General features: G+C 41.4%; 1 long non-coding RNA gene across 1 annotated transcript; it reads right to left on the bottom strand.

Moving 5' to 3' along the window:
• Nucleotides 1–350: 350 nt before the first annotated feature.
• Nucleotides 351–14,622, bottom strand: LOC122475142. The gene is made up of 3 exons (XR_006295102.1): nt 13,185–14,622; nt 1,449–10,636; nt 351–870 (listed from the first exon to the last, which is right to left on the bottom strand). It is a non-coding gene; the product is annotated as an uncharacterized LOC122475142 (long non-coding RNA).
• Nucleotides 14,623–20,544: the final 5,922 nt, after the last annotated feature.

The following is a 20,544-nucleotide window of genomic DNA, read 5'->3' as shown; positions in this document are numbered from 1 at the left end:
CTTTTTAGGGTAAAAAAGGAAAGATTTGAAGCAAATATGGAAAAAAAGTTGTCATCTGATAAATCGAGATGTTGAGGAAACGGAATCTGTTACATTATTTTCTGTGTATGCTTGAAATATTTTATAACCAAACATCAAAAAATTTTGAATGTTTATTTTTGACAGAAAGAGATAGAGAGATAGTGGGGGAGGGGCAGAGAGAGAGGGAGACAGAGAATCACAAGCAGGCTCTGCAACTATCAGTGCAGAGCCCGACGTGGGGCTGGAACCCATGAACCGGGAGATCATGACCTGAGCTGAAACCAAGAGTCCATTGCTCAACAGACTGAGCCACTGAGGTGCCCCCAAACGTTAAAAATTTTTGAATTATTTTAAATTATTTTCAAATTATTCAAAATAATTATTTTAAAATTATTTTAAAACAGACAAAGAAGGGAATGAGGATATTCTTGGCAGAAAGAGCACAAGTGGTAGGAAAAGTAACTTGGTCTTAATGGATAATAGTGCAAAAGGGACAATGGTGGAAGAGAGTCAAACAGAAGAATGAGAAGGCACTGTAGTCATTTCTCAGGGCTGCTGTACAAATAAATACTGGGTGGTTTAAAACAGCAGAAATTTATTCTTCCACAGTCCTCAAAGCTAAAAGTCTGAGATCAAGGGATCAGCAGGGTTGGTACCTTCGAAGGGCACTGAGAGAAATCTGCTCCATGCCTCTGTCCTAGCTTCGTGATGGTCAGGAATTCTTGGCATTCCTTGGCTTAGAGAAACATCATTCCAACCTCTGTCTCCTTCTTCACATGGCATTCTCCTTGTGTGTCTGTGTCTTCACATGGCCATCTCTGCACCGTCTCTGTGTCCAAGTTGCCTCTTCTAATAAGGACACCAGTCAGGTTGGATTAAGAGCCCACCATACTCCAATATGACCTCACCTTAATTTAACTAATGACATCTGCAATGACCCTATTTCCAAAAAAGATCACATTCTGAAGTACTGAGGATAAGGACCTCGGCAGATCTTTGGGGGAGACCCAATTTAACCCGGAAGAAGAATCAAGATGTTGCCACTACTTTTCTTAGCTATTATTATCAGCATATTTTTGTACTAACTAAAAAATTCACAAGAAGGGCATAGTATGTTGTTAACCAATTGAAAGACCTCCTCAGGGGACCTATGACTTCTCTGACTCTGTAGAGGGAAGGAAATCACACGAACGATGATGCTTTCTGCGTTTTTTTCCATTTTACTATTTATTCATGCGCCTCCCAGGCTAACCCACATTATGCTCTGCTTCCCTGCTTCACACCAGCCCACGCTGGGTGACTCACCATCCTGCCCCATCAGTTTCGTCATCCAAAGAAAAAACCCTCTGGCTACTACCACCAGTGTTTTGGACGGCAGTGCTTTGCCCTGGAGTTAATTTTTAACCCCGGGCCCTTCAGAAACTCACTTGCACACCAAGATCCGGCACCAGGGGTCCGCTTCATACTTGGTGTCCAATTTAGGAAACTTCCTCAGGAAGTTCTTCACAATGTATGGGCAGAGTTTTCAGGCGTTCCTGACCTGTTTTCTGGTTTACAACTATAGAAACAGTGAATTACTTCAAATCAGTCATTCGACTACTTGGCCCATGCCTTACCCTAGCCAAATGCTTTTCCCCTCCAACTGTATGATCCAGCTCTTGTCAATTTCTCTATCCCCCCATTTCACTCCACCCTCTCCTTTGCTCCCTATTCTTAAAATCGTCTTCCTTTTGTCCTTTTCACCTCCAGGTCATTCCACAAGGTTCTCCCTCCAGCTCCTCAAATGTCTACGCATTCTCAACCTTCACTCTCAGTGGTCGAATATCACTTCTTTGGAGAGGTTTTCCCTACCCCTCTCTACACCCCTCTTCCCTAAAACAGCTTCCTCACATTCTCAGACTTACTGTGGCATTTATTTTCTTCTAGATTCCTTTGTTTATTTCATTATTTACCGACTTATTGTATGTCTCCTTTAAAAAATGAGATCATCTGTCTAGTTCAGGAATAGCCTCTGCTGCTCATACAGCACCTGGCACATAATAGGTGCCTAGTAAATATAAATTGAATGAACAGAATAAAACGCTGAGCTTCCCAAAATCGTTACAAGTTTGGGGTCGAAGCAGGAAATGTAGGTCCCTTGCATTACTGGCCTGTTAGTGCTGGTGTCCTAGGCCTCTGGTCCTGTTTGCTGAGTTACTGACACTTTATTGTAAATCCCTTATCTTGAGTTTTTGACTCAGTTCCAAAGTTCTGGACTCCAGACCCTGCTTACAAGAGACAGGGACCTAAAGAACCAGCTGGTCTTCTCCCTCTCTCTCCCTGCACTCGAGCTTTTGCGTGCCGGATATTGTAACTGCTGCTCCTATCCGCCTTGACCCCAAACCCGCCAAAGTCCTTCTTGTCTGACTCAGTTCCTGTCCTCCTTCTCTCTTGTGCCTACCTTTCCACTATAAACCTTCTTTCTTGCTTCTACCCCAAACATGCCATGATGATAAGCATAAAGGAATGGTGAATCTGAACACATTTTTAGAAGCTAATCGTTCCAACTCACGGTGGCCTCTATTGGAGGCTTGTGCAAAACTGCTAGTATATCTGTGTCACTAAAATACAAATAAATGTCCACATCAATCTATGCGTTTGCCAACACCAATATAGATAGGGACTAAAGCTGCGAGGTTTTCACGTTTGGGTACTTTTAGACAACTTTCGGGTATAATTGAGACCATTTATAGGATTGATAAGGGGCATGCCTTGAAGACTCTTCTCTGTAAACCTAATTATATCACTTTCCTTAAAATCCAGTGTCCAGAAAACATTTGAGAAAAGCTACTTTGAGTTGCCTGGATATTTTCCAAGCTCTGGATACCATAGTTAGTCACATGGAATGTGGAATGGGCTAGACGTTTTGGAATTGTTCTTGTTAAACTGGTGTAAGCGATTGACCCAAAAGCTTTAATAATCATTATTTGTTTAACGAGTTCCTGTGAGGAAAGCTATGCAGTTGTCTTATGAAGTAGCTTCTTAAAAGGCTTTTATTTTGTCTGGATATGATAAGAATCATTACATGGTATGTCTAACCGATGAGTTAGTGCTCTTTCAGTGCATAGAAACTTCTATGGGAAAAAGAATTAGACAATAAGCACCAATGACTTAATACATGCCATGTTTCCAATTCAATTTGCTTTGATAAAAATCTAATAATCTCCAGGAACACAAATATTTATCTACAGTGATTGGACAGTCGGTTAAAATCGGCATTCTCGGTCCCTTCAAAACATTCATTTGTCCTTTATACGACCCACACATTGTCAAGAGGTTAATAATGTTGAAAAATTCCTGTGGTGTTTTTAGTTTTTGTGCTATCTGGCACAGAAACATCAGGATCCTTAATTTTGTTTTCAACATAGCATATTCCTTATTCACAATCAATGCTCCTCTGTCTTAATCAACAAAATAGGAAACAGATTTTTAAATTCTGAAATCACTATAAATTCATAGCATTTTTCCTTTGAAGTAAAATATTTTACATGACTATAGTGAAACAGGAAAAGAATTTGTTTGATCAGAAGGCTCAACAACTAAAAGAATAATAATTTGTCTTCGGAGAAACAGATCAAGATTTTAAAGGTAAACAAGTATTATTTAAGAATTTGGTAAAAATGATTTTTAAATGCGCTAGGTTTTATGTTATAGAACGTGTTTCAGAATATAATTCAGCCCTAAATACAATTATATACCACATTGCCTGTGTGCAAATATTATTCTTTCCTATTTAGACATTGTTTTAAGTATGACATTCTACCTTAGTAGCAAATATCCTGGCTCCACAGTAAAATGTACCTTAAAAAAGATAAGTTATCTGTTCCAATAAAACCATGGCAGATAAACCCTTTCATTGAATATGTCAAGCACGTGTTAAATCATAAAATCTCATAGGACTGACTGTAGAAGATACCTGCATACAAGGTTCCTATCTTTATATACATTAGATCTCTAATACATTTCAAGTAAGCCTTTGAAAAAAGAATAATTTATAATTCATAAGATGTGGCAATTAATATTAGACATCAAATTCAAAAGCATAGATGGGCTTCACTTCTTTCAATAAATCTCAGGTGTCTAGAAGAAAAGTACAATGGGAAGAAAACGCTGTGGATCAAAACAGTGGGTAAAGAGGAACGAACCCAATTCTAACCCATCAGAGAGATGGAAGCCTCCAGAAACAGGATGCTGTATAAGCCTCCCATTAGTCTATATGATAAGCATGTTGCTGCTATTAAAAAGCAAAGCAACTGACCACCATTTCTCTTAAAGTATGTGAGGGAGCCTAGAGATGTTTCCATTGTCCCCATCTGTCCCCAGCTTCTTGTTTGGACTTGAAATCTCCTCCATTACCTTTATTTACCTAATCCACTGACCACCCCTCGTCTCATATCTACCGCTATTTTCTCACCTCCTAAACTTCCTTCAAAGTGATCTTGCCCCATGGGCCCATCCTGATCAACCCCAACCAACCATGTTCACGCCTTTCCCTATTTTTATCCCTACAGTTTCACTCTCAGGCACAACTCCTCTGCTCAAGGCTATCTTGCCTTGGGTCCATGTTCAGCAGCTGGTGTGTGTGTGTGTGTGTGTGTGTGTGTGTGTGCGCGCGCGCACGCATGCCCACGTGCCACAGCTTGTGTTTCAGGGTAACCATTCTCCCTGTGCTCAAACCCCAGCTCTGCTCTTCTCTTGTGAGGTACGTCAACTAAACCCATTAAGCTTCGATGCTCCCTTTCTGTAAAGTGACGATTATAATGGAATTTACCTAGTAAGGATATTTTGAAGACAGAAGAGGTAATGCAAGTAAATCACTCAATACAGTGCTGGTAAAGAGTAAACACATAATAAATACTGGTTTTTATTATTCTTATTGTATTTATTATTTCATCTACACAGAGGCAATTCTCTTCAGTGTGGACGCAAAATATTTTATATTACTTAGTATCACCTGTAAATTTGGTGACTGCACTGTTTGAACTAAAATTGGGACAAATCCAGAAAATCACACGTACTTATGCAGGAAAGAAACAGAAGCAGTGAAATAAAAACAGTACCAGGTGATTTGAGATGGGGAAATCACTGTGTCCCTAAGTCCTGTGCTATGCTTTTTTAATAAAATTGAGTCCTCCAAGAAAAGTATGCTGGGTCTACACAAGTGAAGTGAAGGACTAATTGGTTTGGGGTTGGATTCTGAATTCGCAGGCAGGTTAGAACAAGCTTTTTCCCCCCTGCATGGGATGCATAAATACAGACACCTGTGCAGTGTACTAGGTTATTGCTGTTAAAGAAAACCTTATCTTCTCTTCCGACAATTTGTTGTGAGGACAATGTCAGGAAGAAAACCTTTCCAGTACCAGGGTGGGAGGGGCCAGCAGACAGAACAAAGTCGTGAAACAGACTTATTATCATGTGAAAAACAGAGCTGGAAGGAAGTTTTTGATAGAGCTGGAACCCCTGTTGCCAAGGAAAATGGGCCAGGAGGTCTATGATATCTAAGGTCTTCAGTAATTGTATCTGAGAGCAGACTTGTAACAAAGGCTTTCAAGTCTGTCAACTGGATTGCTTTGGAAAATCCCAGCTGAACTCTTAGAGTCTCATCTGCCTAATTCCAATTTTGCCAATATTTTAAATGTGTATATAGTATAAGAACCAGGGCTTTCTGAAACCCTGCCATTAAGGTAATACCAGAGGAGGAGACGGAGAGGGGAGCAGGGAAGGTGTGTGGCTGAAGGTTGGTGGCACAAGAAGGCAGCTCCAACAGAGACGGACTATAACAGAATGGCCTTCTATGCTTTTTAAAGGGAATTTCCAGGATAGACACACCTCACAGACAAATCTAAGTATGGCAATACCTTCCTCATTTTCTATAATCCATGCCTCTGTTCTCAAGCACTTATGTGAATAATTGAAAAATGACAGTATATCGGGGACCTGGTAGCTCAGTCAGTTAAGCATCCAACTTCGGCTCAGGTCATGATCTCATGGTTCGTGGGTTCCAGCCCCATGTAAGGCTCTGCGCTCAGAGCTCAGAGCCTGGACCCTGCTTCGGATTCTGTGTCTCCCTCCGTCTCTGCCCCTCCCTGCTTACACTCTATCTCTCTCAAAAATAAATAAACATTGAAAAATGTAAGAAAAATGACAGCATAACACATTTCTTTCCTGGAGTCTCCATTTCCCTAAAGGCAGATGAGCTTCAATACTGAAGACAAATGCTCCATGTGGCAAAGGACAGTCATGTCTCAGGTAATCCAGTGATCTCATCCTGATAGCCCGGCCCTACCAGTGCCCTTCCCAACAACCCTGAATGGAAGCAACACCCATGCACCCATGGGAATAGAATGGCTCCAAATGGCCTTTTGTTTTCATGCTCCTAATCTTCAGAGTCCTCATGCTCTTCTCTTGACCTTGCTTTGTTTCCAAGGTGAAATATTTATATTCCTACTGCACCTTCTTTTGCTAGCTGGTTTATGGTGTCTCTCATTATGCTCTTTAAGATGTCGTTACTGATAACCCATTAAGACTTTGTATTGGAGGAAAAAAATATCCATCCTGTACTGGGATAAGAACTAGGGCCTAAAAGGTAAAAAGCATATGTATGGTCCATTATCTACTCACCATCAAATGCAGACACACCATCCATAATTTATGCCAACATATATAGAGTATATAGAGAGCATAAAACTAGGGCATGAATTATTATTATTGTTGTTTTGAGAGAGAGAAAGAAAAAAAGAGAGAGTGCGGTAGGGGCAGATGGAGAGGAAGAGAGAGAATCTCAAGTAAGCTCCACGTTCAGCACAGAGCCCAACTCAGGGTTCCATCACATGACCCTGGGATCATGACCTGAGTCAAAATCAAGAGTCAGATGCTTAACCAACTGAGCCACCCAGGTGCCCTAAGGCAGAAATTATTGAAGCCAGGTCCAGGTACCCAGTTCTTCAATATACTGTTCTCTCTACTGTAGTGTATGCTTGAAAATTTCCATCACAAAAAACTTCAGAAATATATATGGGATCCGACAGACAAACTCAGAAAAGAAAAAAAAAGTGATCTGAATGATATTCTCTGATGTTAGATTACTGTAGGCAGCATTCCTATGCTTAGGAGACCTCCAGTGTTCCTCTCTGCAACCTTGGGAAGCTCGTGGGAGGAAGAGGGGTGTTTATTTTTAGTGTATGTTACTTTAGTGAGTGCCCAGTTTTCTTGCTGAGGTGGTCCAGGCACGAAATGCTATGTATTTGATTTTTTCAAACTACATGGCGGCAAGGAAATAAAAGTGTAAAAGCTTCGGTATTGGACAGACTAGATTCAAACACTCCTAGGGTACAACTTGGGAGCAATTACTAATTTCTCTGACCTTTCATCCCCTACAAAGTAGAGTTAATATCAGTTTCACAAGGTTATTATAGAAAAAGTGCCTACCGATAGGTCTAGCAAATAACAGATTGTCGATGCATTCTCATTTCCTTCCTACTTGTCATATTTTCAGCTGCCAGTCATATAGCATGTTGAAATAATTCCAAAGACTTTCTAGATATAACTCGGAAACCTTTTCAGTTCTCCAAAACACCAGCAAAATCTTGGCATATCCAGTCACTGCACATTATTAATAGTAGAGCTATTAATAGACAAGGAACCTACGCCTTTAGATAGACACCAGATTGTGTGGTGTTATTAGAAAGGACAATAAACTCTCAGTTAGAGACATGAATTCTCATCTCCACTCTCTCACTAAGAAGCATTGCCTTTAAAAGGGACACCTAGCCATCTCCTGTCCTTGGAGAAGAAATTTTTCTAAAGCATTTTTGAGCCCCCAACTTTCTAAAACGGAGAGAATGATAAGCATAGAAACAGACTAAAATATATATGCCATTAATAATTTGATATGTTACTATACTAAATAGACATCAGTTTGATTGTCCTCAGGTATGAAAACCACCCTTATTAGATTCTGACAAAGTAAAAGCACTATACAAATATGAGGTTTTGACTCTGGATCAAATGGCCTTGGCCAGAGGCCACTGCAAATAGTTCTGTTGTGTGATTATTACTGTTTTTACTATGATGAAAGCGGGATTATGAATTTAATGCAATAAATAGCTGCAAAGTAGCTAAAGCTCAGCACAGAGAATAATTAACAGTGTGGGACATCAGCAGACCCCTGGCCTGGCCCCGTGCTTACCGTGGCCTTGGCAAGTTACAGTTGCTTGATTGCTACAATAAAGCATACCCTGTCTTTAAAAGTTGTTAGAAATTAAATGAGACAATGCTGGTAAAATGTTCCTGGTATTACTAAGTGCCTAAGAATCTATTTTCTTCATGAATTTCCACTTTGGAAATATTATATCAGTACTTTATCAATCAGGTTGATTTTCCAGAGTTAAAATTCAAAATTTTACTTTTCATATTTATGAGTCATTCACTGTTACATGTGTATGTGTGAGAGAGAGACAGAGACACAGAGATTACACATTTATAGGGTTTCAAAAAACAGCAAAATCTTAATTAAATAGCAAGAGGACAGTATTCAGCTGAGCTGAGCAGTCATGAAGGCAACATGGAACTCACAGACAGACTAGAGGGAGTTAAGGAGTGGGTGACTCTCAGTAAGAAACTGCTTCCTTCCATCAAAAGTCACAGATGTCTCTACAGCCCTTGCCACCACAGCCCCGGTCACAGGCAAGTTGTGCACGCACATCAGTCAAGACGATATGCAAATCACCCTTGAACAACAAAGGAGTCACATCTCCAGCATATTCCATATCTGAAGAATTGAAAGCTAAGAAAAGAGCAAGCCTGCACAGGCATGTAAACACAGTTGAAGGGTCTACATTTGAGATGCTACATTTTGAACAATTGCCGGAGACAGCATTCTCTTCCGTGGAAAATCAAGCTTTCATTCAAGAGAGTGACCCATAAAACCTAGACAGTGCTGGATGTGACCCAGCACTCTGCTACTGACACAGAGCAGCAGGTGACCCAAAACCCAGAGGACAGGAAGAAACCAACACACAAATGGAACCACCCAGACCCAGCCTTCCTCCGACCTCATTTATCATAATCCTAATGGATGGGGACAGAGGACAAGCCCCTGCTGGTGTGTGCTGTTTTTGCTACGTGTGAATTCAAGGCACAGATGAATCTATGTATTTCCACCGTTTAGGCTGAGGTCTTCTCAAAGATGGCCTGCAGTTTTGTTTTTTTTAAAAAAAGAAAAAAATCAGGTGAACTGGACTGATAACCATACAACATTTGCAGAGAAACACCCATGACAAACGATGGCCAGACAGCCTAATCCTATCTGAGGGCACCACCTCTGATGTGTACACGACAGGTATTGATTTTGGCCCTGACAGTCTTCAGGCTCTCACCACAAGACGGGATTTGGAAACCTCAGGCAAGCTGGCTGTCTTTCCCTAGGGGCTCAGTATCATCGCCGGGGACTCCGGGGGAAGAACAGACCCCAGGGCTTTTACTATTTGAGGACCAAGGGATTATCTTCCTGTCTCCGCTCCAAACTGAAAAAGCAAATCGTCTACCTTTACGTTTCTTCTGGCTCATAAGTCTTCCTCAATGCTTCCCTCATTTTTCTTCTTCCTTTCTCTCCTCACAGTTTCTTTTCCCAAAGCCATTCATCTTGTCCTCACCTCCTATCAACCAGGAAATCATTTAGCTGCTGAGACGGGTGGCCCCAGTTTATTTTGTTTTAAAGATAGACTTACCCCCTAGTGGAATCCCTGCCAGAAAGCCTGCTCCACCGCCGCCCCCACTGCCCCGCCGCCCTCACCTCCTCATCCTTGAGTAAGAAAACCCAGACATTTATCTGGGCCTGCAACTGCCCTTGCCGGAGGAGCCAGAACCTCCCAGACAAGGGAGGAAATGCTGTAGACAATAGCTGAAGCCACTCGGTCCACAGCACTCAACTTTTCAACCACACCCATTGGTGGAATTTGTTACCGGTAAACACGCATTGCTCTAAGCACCATTATTTGTTAGAGATGAAAGGGAAAAATCATCTGCTCCTGAAGTCAGCCCAGCTCTTACAGATGATTCTGGATCTGATACACATGAAAGGTGGATATTTGTGCTTCTCTGAGCCAGAAACTAGACAGGGAAGCCCTTTGCTACCTAAAGCTTGCCCTTTTCTCGGTACCTGGAGCCCAGTTGGTCTGCTGAAACTCCAGGATGGGCAATGACTTCAAATCAGATTGTAAAGTAATGAGGGCAGAGAACATGGGAAACATGAGAAACATGAGAAACATGCAACACTGCTTGGAAACCTTATCAAAATCCCCTTTAAGAATTACGTGGTGGTGCGAGTTAGCCTTACAAAATTCCAATGAACCTAAGTAAAATGATAATAAGAATAGTGAAGGATACGGAAAAAGAACAATGAGAGTACCAGCAATGATCCACATCCTGAGGGGGTCCTTCCTGACTCACCCAGCCTGTCTCCCCATAGGTGAAGCTGCTACCTGTCAGAACTCGCAACATCTCTCGGGATCCTCTTCTCTTTCGTGGTATCTCTCAACTTAGTCCAGCAGCCATAGCTCCAACCTCTCTCCAGCAACTGGCAAATAATGAGCAAATCATTCAGTCAATGTATTGCATTCAATGTATTTCAAATACTTTGCAGTTCTGTGTAGGGTCTTCAAAGTCAGCATAACCCTGTTACGTTTCTATCTCTTCCATGGTAAACGCTCTGTCTTTTAATGACGGATTTGATTTTTCCAATAGCCAAGAGGTGTTCATAGCCAGTACCTCTGGGAAATAAAATTGGTTATCAAGCGAGATAAAATATTTTCTGTTAAAAATAAAGTGTACTCTATTTTTTTAATGTTTATTTATTTTGAGAGAGTACAAGTGGGGGGGGGGCAGAGAGAGGGGGAGAGAGAATCCCAGGCAGGCTCCACACTCAACACAGAGCCCCACGAACCGTGAGATCATGACCTGAACTGAAATCAAGAGTCGTGTGTTCAACCAACTGAGCCACACAGGTGCCCCCAAAATATACTGTAAAATAATGTGTGTGTGTGCGTGTGTGCGTGTGTGTGTGTGTGTGTGTGTGTGTGTGTAATAAATTGGCTCTGAAAGATGTTTCCACTGGTAGGTTTAAATATGTTTTATACTAGTAGGTATGAAAAGTTTCCAAGGGTCACAGCCCTGAAGGACAATTCACATTTGGATATACACATTATGCTATGTTTGCTTTAAAAGATTGATTATTTTATAGCTACAATTCATAAAGCCTGTGGTCATAAAACACCTCCCTCTATCTTGGAGGCAGACTACACTTGTACAAATAATGTTATCAGGTTCTAACTCAGCTAAGACCACTTCTGGCCCTAAACATGGCTAGACTCCATTCCACTCTCAAGTAGCCAGGACCACAGGATCTATTCCCAAACATGACTTCTAGCTTACACAGGAAAATAAAAAAGGAAATTTCATTGCAAAGGAACCAATCCTGTAAAAGGATAAGAAGTCACTAAAAAATCAAAACAGCTTCAACCATAGAAAAAAGCTTAATATTGGTTTGGGGGCATTTTTGTCAATTACAAAGGGCTTTTAAAGAGAGAGGCAGCAACTTTATCTCGATACCACATCTGCCACTTGCCAAGGTGTGGCATCCATCTCCAATAACCCTGCTTTGTCACCATTCAGCTCCAACGGACTCAACGGTGCCCTTTGTCACTTGCGAGTCTCACTCCTCAAATCTGCTGCTTGCTACTTGAAAAGCTCCTAATCTACAATTTCGTATTCTGTGCCCACAACCTCCACGTTATGTTTACTCACTCTCTTCTTAATTCTCTAAAAAGTGGGATTCTGGTTTCCAGAAATAAAGACTGGACTTGAGACGGATTCAATTCTTGGCTTTTAGTTGTGGCCTCAGAAAATGTCATTAAACTTCCTAAGTCTTTCCAAATAAAAAAGAAACTATTATAGGCTGTCCTAAATTATTTAATATATATTCCTTAAAAACTGAAAAAAAAACATGACTATATAAGGCAAGTGTTTATGAGTTTGGTGTATTTTCGTCTGCATATGTTACATACATAAGTTTTATGACGTGGGAACATAGTATAATATTTATTGTTGTGCTGTGTGCTTTGCTTCCCTTTACAAGATTACCAGTAATGCAGCCTCTGCTTATACATGTCTTTGCAGTGACCAAGAGCCACATAATTGTGAAAGTAATCCCTTCTGTTGTGGCTGCTGAAATGCTGGCATTGTATCTGATATTGAGAGGTCCTCCCCATTTTGGTTTTAGATCTTCCTCCCTCTACCTGCATACCTTTGCCCTCCTGCGGTCTTCTAGAACAACACATATAAATCTAATCCCTTTGCCATATGACAACCCTAAAATATTGAAAGTGAGCTTTCATATCTCTCCAGCTCTTTTCTTCTCTGATCTGAGTAGCCTTGGTGTTTTTGTTTTTCTTTGTCCATTTCTCCTCTGACGTTATTTGTGGGTCCTTGGTCGTCCTCACCATAGCACGTGCCAACTCTAGCTTCTCACACCCCTGAGGCCTCCTTCAGTTCCATCTCTCACCTGAAACCCTTACCCTGTCAGTGTAAACTCCTCTCTCTCCCCCAACTTCTACTGAACTTCATTCTGTTTTCATAGGTCTCCTCATCTAGGCTGTAAAAGATATGTCTTGGATTTCTTTTGGAACAAACCACTACCCACTTTTCACCTCTGCCATCATCAACCTCATAGGAGACTGTCTCAAAGCTACCTTTAGATTCTTTTGGTTGACTTTGGCAGTTATTTCCTTTTTTTTCTTTTTTATGTAACCAATACATTTTCTGTGCATTGTTGCAACCTTTAGAACAGTCTCAAAAGCTACTAAACTAATCAAAAGGCTTTATGAAGTGGAAAAAGGAAGGATCAAACATAAAGAGAATTGTATTCATCATCTGGGCCCAGTTTTATTTTCTTTAATGTGCATATGTATACATAGTTGTCAAAATGACTACTCTGGAGTCCAACTGCTAAGGTTCAAATCCCTATCACTTAATAGCTCTGTGTCCTCTCTTTACTTCTGTTTCTTCATCTGTAAAATGGGGATAATAGAAGCCGCCTCATGAGGTTGTTATGAAGATTTCGCGATTACCAGTAATACGTGGGAAGTGCCTAGATCAGTAGTTGGCACTAGGCAAGCAAATGTTTGCTACTGTGATGCTGAAGAGGCCAATGATCTAGGTGCTCGGGAAAATCACTTTTCATCTTTCCAGGTCTCAACTCCCTAACCTGTAAAACGAGAAGGAAAAAGGATTAAATGCTTCCAACTGTGATAGTGACAACTGTACGATCCTAGAGCCCTTGACATTTTACAAAGCACGTCCATATGCAGCAGCTCACTGGGAAACACTCATCAGTAGCCCATGCTTTCAGTATACCTGACTTGCTGAAACAGCTGACCAATGTACTGGAAAGTCTAAATACTGACTCTGGGCCCTGGCCTCCATTTAGCAGAAAGATCCAAAGTCCTCAAATAGCTTATGCCTTCTCCAGTATCTGGCTTGCTATCTGCAAAATAATTCACCTTGAAAATCTGGACTACCAAATGGCATGTAAGAAACTGGAAAGAGGCAGGCAACGAATAAAACAAGGCAAGGATATTTATTGAGTATCTACAATATAGATCATTATAATGTCAATCCCATTAAGCCCTCGCAACAACCCGCGTGGAAGGTTTTACTACCCGTATTTCTGAGATGATTTCCTCATAGAGGCTCAATACGAGTGCCAAAGTCACACAGTTACTAAGTTGAAATCAGGTTGGAAGTCTGACTGAGCTCAAAGCTTGAGCTCATGCTAAAGTTCCACACTGTCTCCCTGAGATTTGCAGTCTACTAGGATTGGGATACTGGTTGCCATTTTAACTTCTCTGCTCAACCTTAAGCCCACTGAAAGGTTTTGTTCGATAAATGGTGCCAAGAACATGATGAGGTATTTTATCATAACAACTGGCCTATAGGTGGCAATATTTTCCACTCGCGACTGACCCAATCCAGCACTCATCACGAAAGCCTCAATGCAAAAATGTCACTGTATTTTGAAGGCACCCTGAGACAGCTCTACCTCACAAGTCCACCCCGTAAGCGATCCAGACAGCTATTGAGCAATGACATTTCTTCCATATTTACAGTGTAACAGAGAACAAACACGTCTAAACCATGATCATTGTTCCATATAATAAATATTGTCATTGAATGAGCTCAGGCCACTTTTTTTTTTGTTCTTGTTCTTCCTCGTTTATTTCCCACCAACACATTTTATTGCTCCCTGGCTTGATGGCTGCTAGCCCTGAGGGCACGTGAAAGTGAAGTCAGCAGAACTGTTGCTGAAAAGTCTCCAGTTGGTCAACAGACTTGCTTGCCCATTCAAAGGAAGTAGCATGAAAGTGAGGGAGCAACGAAGCCATGGTCTTGAGATCCCAAAGATATCACTGGGTTTGGCAAACTCCACCGAACTAGAACGTTTGGCCTTAAATAAGTGAAATTATAATTATATGTTAAGCTACATCTACATCAGGGGCTCCTGGGTGGCTCAGTTGGTGAAGTGTCCAACTCTTGATTTCAGCTCAGGTAGTGATCTCAAGGTCTGTGAGTTCATTCAAGCCCCGAATCAGGCTCCCCGCCTGATGTGTGGAACCTGCTTGTGATTCTCTTTTCCTCGTTCTCTGCCCCTTCCCCGCTGTCTCCCTCTCTCTCAATGAATAGATAAACCCTAAATAAAAAAAAAAATTTTTAAAGCTACATCTACATTATCTTCATGGCCATTTTAAGAGACAGTTACCTGATGCCAGGCAGGGTACACTATATATTACTCTGTTTGGGCCTCACATGTAATCTTGTGAGGTAGGCACAGTTGTTATAACCATATTTAATGAGGAAACTGAGGCACAGAAATGTTTTGTAGTGTTCTTATTGTCATAGAACAAAACAATGGTAGCATGAGGATCCACACGCCAGCAGCCAGCCTCCAATGCCCATGCTTTTTCAAAGCAAGTTTCTGATTGCTTCTGGAAAATGGTAAGATACTCAAGTGCATGCCCATAAGCAGAACCATTTAGTTTAATAGTTTTCATGAGATTTCCCAATCCATTTAAACAATCCTGTACCAAGCAGTTAGTGTGATGAAAATGAACGCGATCTGCGTATGCTAAGAAAACCAAAGCCACGGTGATCAAATGAATTTCCTCTGTAGGGTCACTTCACATACCTATTAGATTGATCACACACAGCATTTGAGATGGAATTACTCTGAGAATTTTTGGTATGGCTGGAGCTAACTTATGGTGAGTGTACTTAAGGGATTACATTTGATTCTTACCATGACTTTTAGTCAAAGTATCTGACAATGAGATGAATAGCTGTTAGAAAGGAAAGGTAGAGAGAAAACTGTCAGCCCACAGAACAACTTGTCACTGATTTGTTTCAGAGGCTTGAATTCATAACTCTTCTTCCTCTTTTTAACTCCACAAAGGTCCTTCTCCTTCCAGAAAGTTCCTCTTTCCAAAGCCAAGGACTGATAAGGAATGAGGACAGAATATCAGGTGCCTTGTTGTCTCAAGTGGCTTATTGACATCGCTAAGATTTTTCAGACTGGGTAACACCCATTTAGCTTATTATGCCCCTCATGGCAATAATCTTTAGTACTTTCTCCCTGAGAAGGAGTGAAGTACACTGGAGTGGGATGATCCCATTATAAGAGCTAATTGTATGTGGCCACAAAATACAACTGAAAGGCAAAGGGGGACAATGGCTTGTAACAAGGAAGCTAGGAGACCCCACCTGGGGCAATGCTTCCTATGTTATACCCATATCCGTCAAGGAGGCATGACAAATGGAAGATGGCACAGCCCTAGGGGTTGGAAGGTCCAGATCTGAGTACCACTCACCCTATAATCTTGGGCAAGCTTCTTTTCCTGTTGAGGCTCCAGTTGTCTCACTGTTATAAGGGATAAAACCTCACCCAGAGGGTCGGGAGACACTGATGAGATTTCATTCTGGCAGATATCGGTCACTCTAGGGATCTATGTCAATGTTAGTTGTGAGTTGATTCTTCAGAGTTCTGGCCTTGCCTCTCACTCTATCCAAAAGCTTGCCCTTGATCTTTGCACCTCTTCCCAAGCCCAGAAGAGGTAAAGATTCGACATTGCCTTGGGTGTGATCCCAGGCAGTCTTATTAATCAACATGACTTCCTGTTTCCCTACAGTGAGAAGAGAGGAGGGAAACAAGGTCTGAGGAGAGTGGCAGGGGCCACACCAAGCGAGGACCTCAGCAGGGACAACAAGAGCCTGCTCAAGCTGAGTCAGTCCAGTGTTTTTTCCTGTTAAATGATTCACATGCTGAGGCAAATCGGTCTGAGATGTGCACACTCTTCTTTGCCTTTCATGACCTTCCAAATGAGTTGGTGATTGTTGTTTTTGTTTTTCCTATTTCACTTCTCTTTCCTTGGAAAAATGATTGTACTGTTTTCATTCTAGGTTGAGGTCCCCCCCAACCCCCACCCCCTGTCATTTCAATGTTTGGGGTGGAGCGGCGGTCATATCAAAAAAACACTGTGCTAATACATGACATTAAAGCCACTTAAATGTCCATTTTAATTGTTATTCATATTCCCTAAGCTTCTTGTGTTTTTTTAACTCAAGTAGGTTAAATTATAAATAAAATCTCATTGCATATTATATACAATAAAGTCTGAGTCTTTAAAAATCAAGCTCTAAATAGATGAATTTTCCATATGTGTCTTAAAAGGCTTATTGTTGTACACAACCAAGACTTTTTTCAGTTATTTTGAATGGGAATTCCTTCTGGAATACATAACAGAAAAAATATTTTTCTTCTTAACAAAATTAAAACTTTGATTCATTATTAAAAGCCATAATCCCTAAATCCTTTTAACACTCCTGGCCACCATTTTGTCCTCCTCTCATGTTTAAGTGAGGTCAGTTGTCACTGAGGCCCTTCTTCCATGTTTGGTTGATCTCCACGCATATCCATAGCTGTAATATTCTTTTTAGACAAGTTATCCAGGAAGAGATGGTTTTACTATTTGGTTAAGTCTGGACAATGCTGACATTTCCCAGCTTAAGACCCTCTGGTAACTTCTCACTATAGTTAGAATAGTAGCCAAACTCCTTTTCATGACTTATAGAACCCCATATGGCCTATTCCCTGACCTTCTCTCCAACCAATTTCCCCCTCATCCCCACACTGGCTTTCTCTCTGTTCCTCAAAAGGGCCAGTTTGTTTCAGGTGCTTTGCACTTGCCATTGCTACTTCCCTCATCTTCCTCCGACTGCTTCCTCTCCCTTTTAGGTCTAAGGTCAAATGTCACTTCCTCACAGAAGTCATCAATGTCTCCCACACCAAGCAGGATGTAACCACTTTCCTGCATTATTTTCTTCCCAGCAGGTAAAGCACTTTTGGAATGCTTCAGGTCTGTTATACTCCAGGAGAAGGAGGCCTTTATTTGTCTTGTTCACTGCTTTATTACTGTTTCCAGAACAGCTCTCAATACATAGGAGGCACTCAATAAAGACTGTTAAAGGGAAAAATCCTGGCTCATCTCCACACCTCCTTAAAGCTCTTCCGTTTATCATAGGGAGCTCTGGTTGCTTTGAGTCTTATTACACATTGGGTAACCCAGTCTAAATGATCAATTACAATGACATCATCAGATGGCTCTCACAACATTAAAAAGCTGGTAACGTCCAATTTCATCCCAATTTTGGAAAGAGAGGAAGAGAATGTTGATGACACACCCTAATTTCTTGGGTAGTTCTTTTCAAACTTTTCCAACAAGACATAACTAAGAGTTTAGGGGGGATCAGAACAGGAGTATAAAGTGGCCCCCAAAGACAATATATCTTTCACATGTTGTGGATTTTTTTTAATTTTTAAAAAATGTTTACTTATTTATTTTGAGAGAGAGAGAGAGAGAGCACAAGAGCACACACGTGGGGAGTGGCAGAGAGAGAGGGAGAGAGAGTCCCAGACTAACAGCATGGGACCAAGACCTGGGGCTCTAATCCACAAACCGTCAGATCATGACCTGAGCCGAAATCAAGAGTCAGATGCTTAACCGACTGAGCCACCGAGGTGCCCTTTACATGTTTTTAAAATCCAGATGGGGGCACCTGGGTGGCTCAGTCGGTTAAGCGTCTGACTTCAGCTCAGGTCATGATCTCGCGGTCCGTGAGTTCGAGCCCCGCGTGGGGCTCTGTGCTGACCGCTCAGAGCCTGGAGCCTGTTTCGGATTCTGTGTCTCCCTCTCTCTCTGACCCTCCCCCATTCATGCTCTGTCTCTCTCTGTCTCAAAAATAAATAAATGTTAAAAAAAAAATTAAAAATAAATAAAAATAAAAATAAAAAATAAAAAATAAAATCCAGATGAACTTTGCATCCTAATAATTACATATCTGGGTTTGATTTAGCATAAAAGAAATTTCCCCTCAAATTGTTGGAAGAAATATGCCCTCCAAGAAGATGTGTCCTGTTCACCCTGGAAAACCACCAAAGATCCCCAAGTACATATGATCCAAGCTGGTAATCATCTAGAAATATTCTAGTGGAGCCTTGAAGGGAGAACAGCCCCTACTCATCCTTTGCTACCCTCACCCCATCTTCACCCCAGTGAGGAAGAGCTCTGGAAAAAGACACCTACGTGAGCCTTAAGTCATAAGGGGTGTGAAGTTTTGAAAAGGAAAAAAAAGGCTAAAAGTTATATCTTTCTGCATCACTCTTTTTTCAGACATTTCTTTTAAATCATTTCACTGCTCTCTTTCTTTCCATGTGCTTGACAAGGTGGGAGGTATAAACTCTCCTTGCTCCCTAGAGGAGAGAACCTACAATGAGCATATAATTCAATTTTCCCAGGACCATCCTGGTTATGACTATGTTGTCCTGGCAGTATTATTCATGCTCCCTCTCCATTTGTATAGTATATGGTCACTCCAACGGATGCCTTCCCCACTCTCCCTCCCACTTAAAAGGACAAGCAGGAACCACTCTGAACAAGTCATAAACAACATGATGTAAATCTTCTTCCAGTCCAATTTCAACCCACCAAGGAAAAGGAGTCCTTATGACTCAGATGAGTTGTCCAATTGATCCATTGAGAAAAATCATAAAAGCATTTGGGGTCCAAACCTTGGTTTTAGCAATGACATTTCCTTTGTCTAATACATTTCTGCAATTAGGAAATCGATAATTACCATGGGTTGCTCATTGAGGATTGGAGGTTCAGGATCCAAGCCATCATGGCACAAATTACAATAATAATATTTATAGGAACAAGACAAAAGAAGCAACCAGGATGGTGAGGGTGAATTGAGTTAATTAGTAAAAGCATTTAAAAAGAAAATGTAATAGGGGCGCCTGGGTGGCTCAATCGGTTGAGCGTCCAACTTCGGCTCAGGTCATGATCTCACGGTCTGTGAGTTCGAGCCCCGCATTGGGCTCTGTGCTGACAGCTCAGAGACTGGAGCCTGTTTCAGATTCTGTGTCTCCCTCTCTCTCTGCCCCTTCCCCCACTCATGCTCTGTCTCTCTCTCTCTCTCTCAAAAGTAAATAAACATTTAAAAAAATTAAAAAAAATAAAATGTAATAAATGTAATATATTCAGTCAGAGATGCCACATGAATTTGAATAATCAGCCCTTTCAATGACCTGGCATTTGAAGGCATGAAAAAGAAAACCGTTATCCCATGAATGTACCAAAAAAGATTGCTGGGGTAGTAATTATGGTGGCCACTGTGGGAAGCATAATAGACCAATGGTCCCAGCTGCTGCCCTCTGAGATCCATCACCACATTTGTTCTGAGGCCGTGCTTTCTGTGGCTGCTCCCAGCCATGACTAAGCACAGCAGGGCTACTAAGGGCAGGCCCGTTCCTGAAAGACCTCTGATGCGACTCCCAGTTAGCCTTGCCAGAACTTCCTCAGAATTGAAATCTTAAGGCCTTTCTTCCTCATCTTCTCTCCCTCTCTTCTTCACAGGGATCAGTCCTGCATGGGGGTCGACAGCTCTCCCAGCGTCCTCCAGCTCCCTCCCATTTTCTCTCACAAGGTTTTCCTCAACAGATCTCTTCAGGTCTAATCTCATTTTAGCATCTGCCTCTCAGACGACCTGAACGAACAAAGTGATCCAGGCAGGAACGAGTTGAGGGATAGCGAGAATTAAGCCTTTTAATGCGTTTAAGATCATTTGATCTAATACCAAGAAGCAGGGTAATGGGTGATCATAAAAGAAGAAGTTTGAGGAGTTTAATACTTAAAAGGGAACTTTCCCAGAATAACTAAGTCATGATGGAAGTGGCTACGACAGACAGTGGGGGTGGAGGTGAGAATACTCAGGGTCAGAAGTTATTCATTTGCATATCTGACGCTACCTTAGGTCCAAAGGCCTGTAGGAGATCTTTTTGATGTAGAACTAGGGAAATGTTGACAACATTGTTTCTTG

The sequence above is a fragment of the Prionailurus bengalensis genome, chromosome D4, assembly GCF_016509475.1.
Source record: "Prionailurus bengalensis isolate Pbe53 chromosome D4, Fcat_Pben_1.1_paternal_pri, whole genome shotgun sequence".
Taxonomy (NCBI): domain Eukaryota; kingdom Metazoa; phylum Chordata; class Mammalia; order Carnivora; family Felidae; genus Prionailurus; species Prionailurus bengalensis.
Note: the sequence above shows the minus strand (reverse complement) of the source record. Positions and strands in the feature narration are given on the sequence as shown.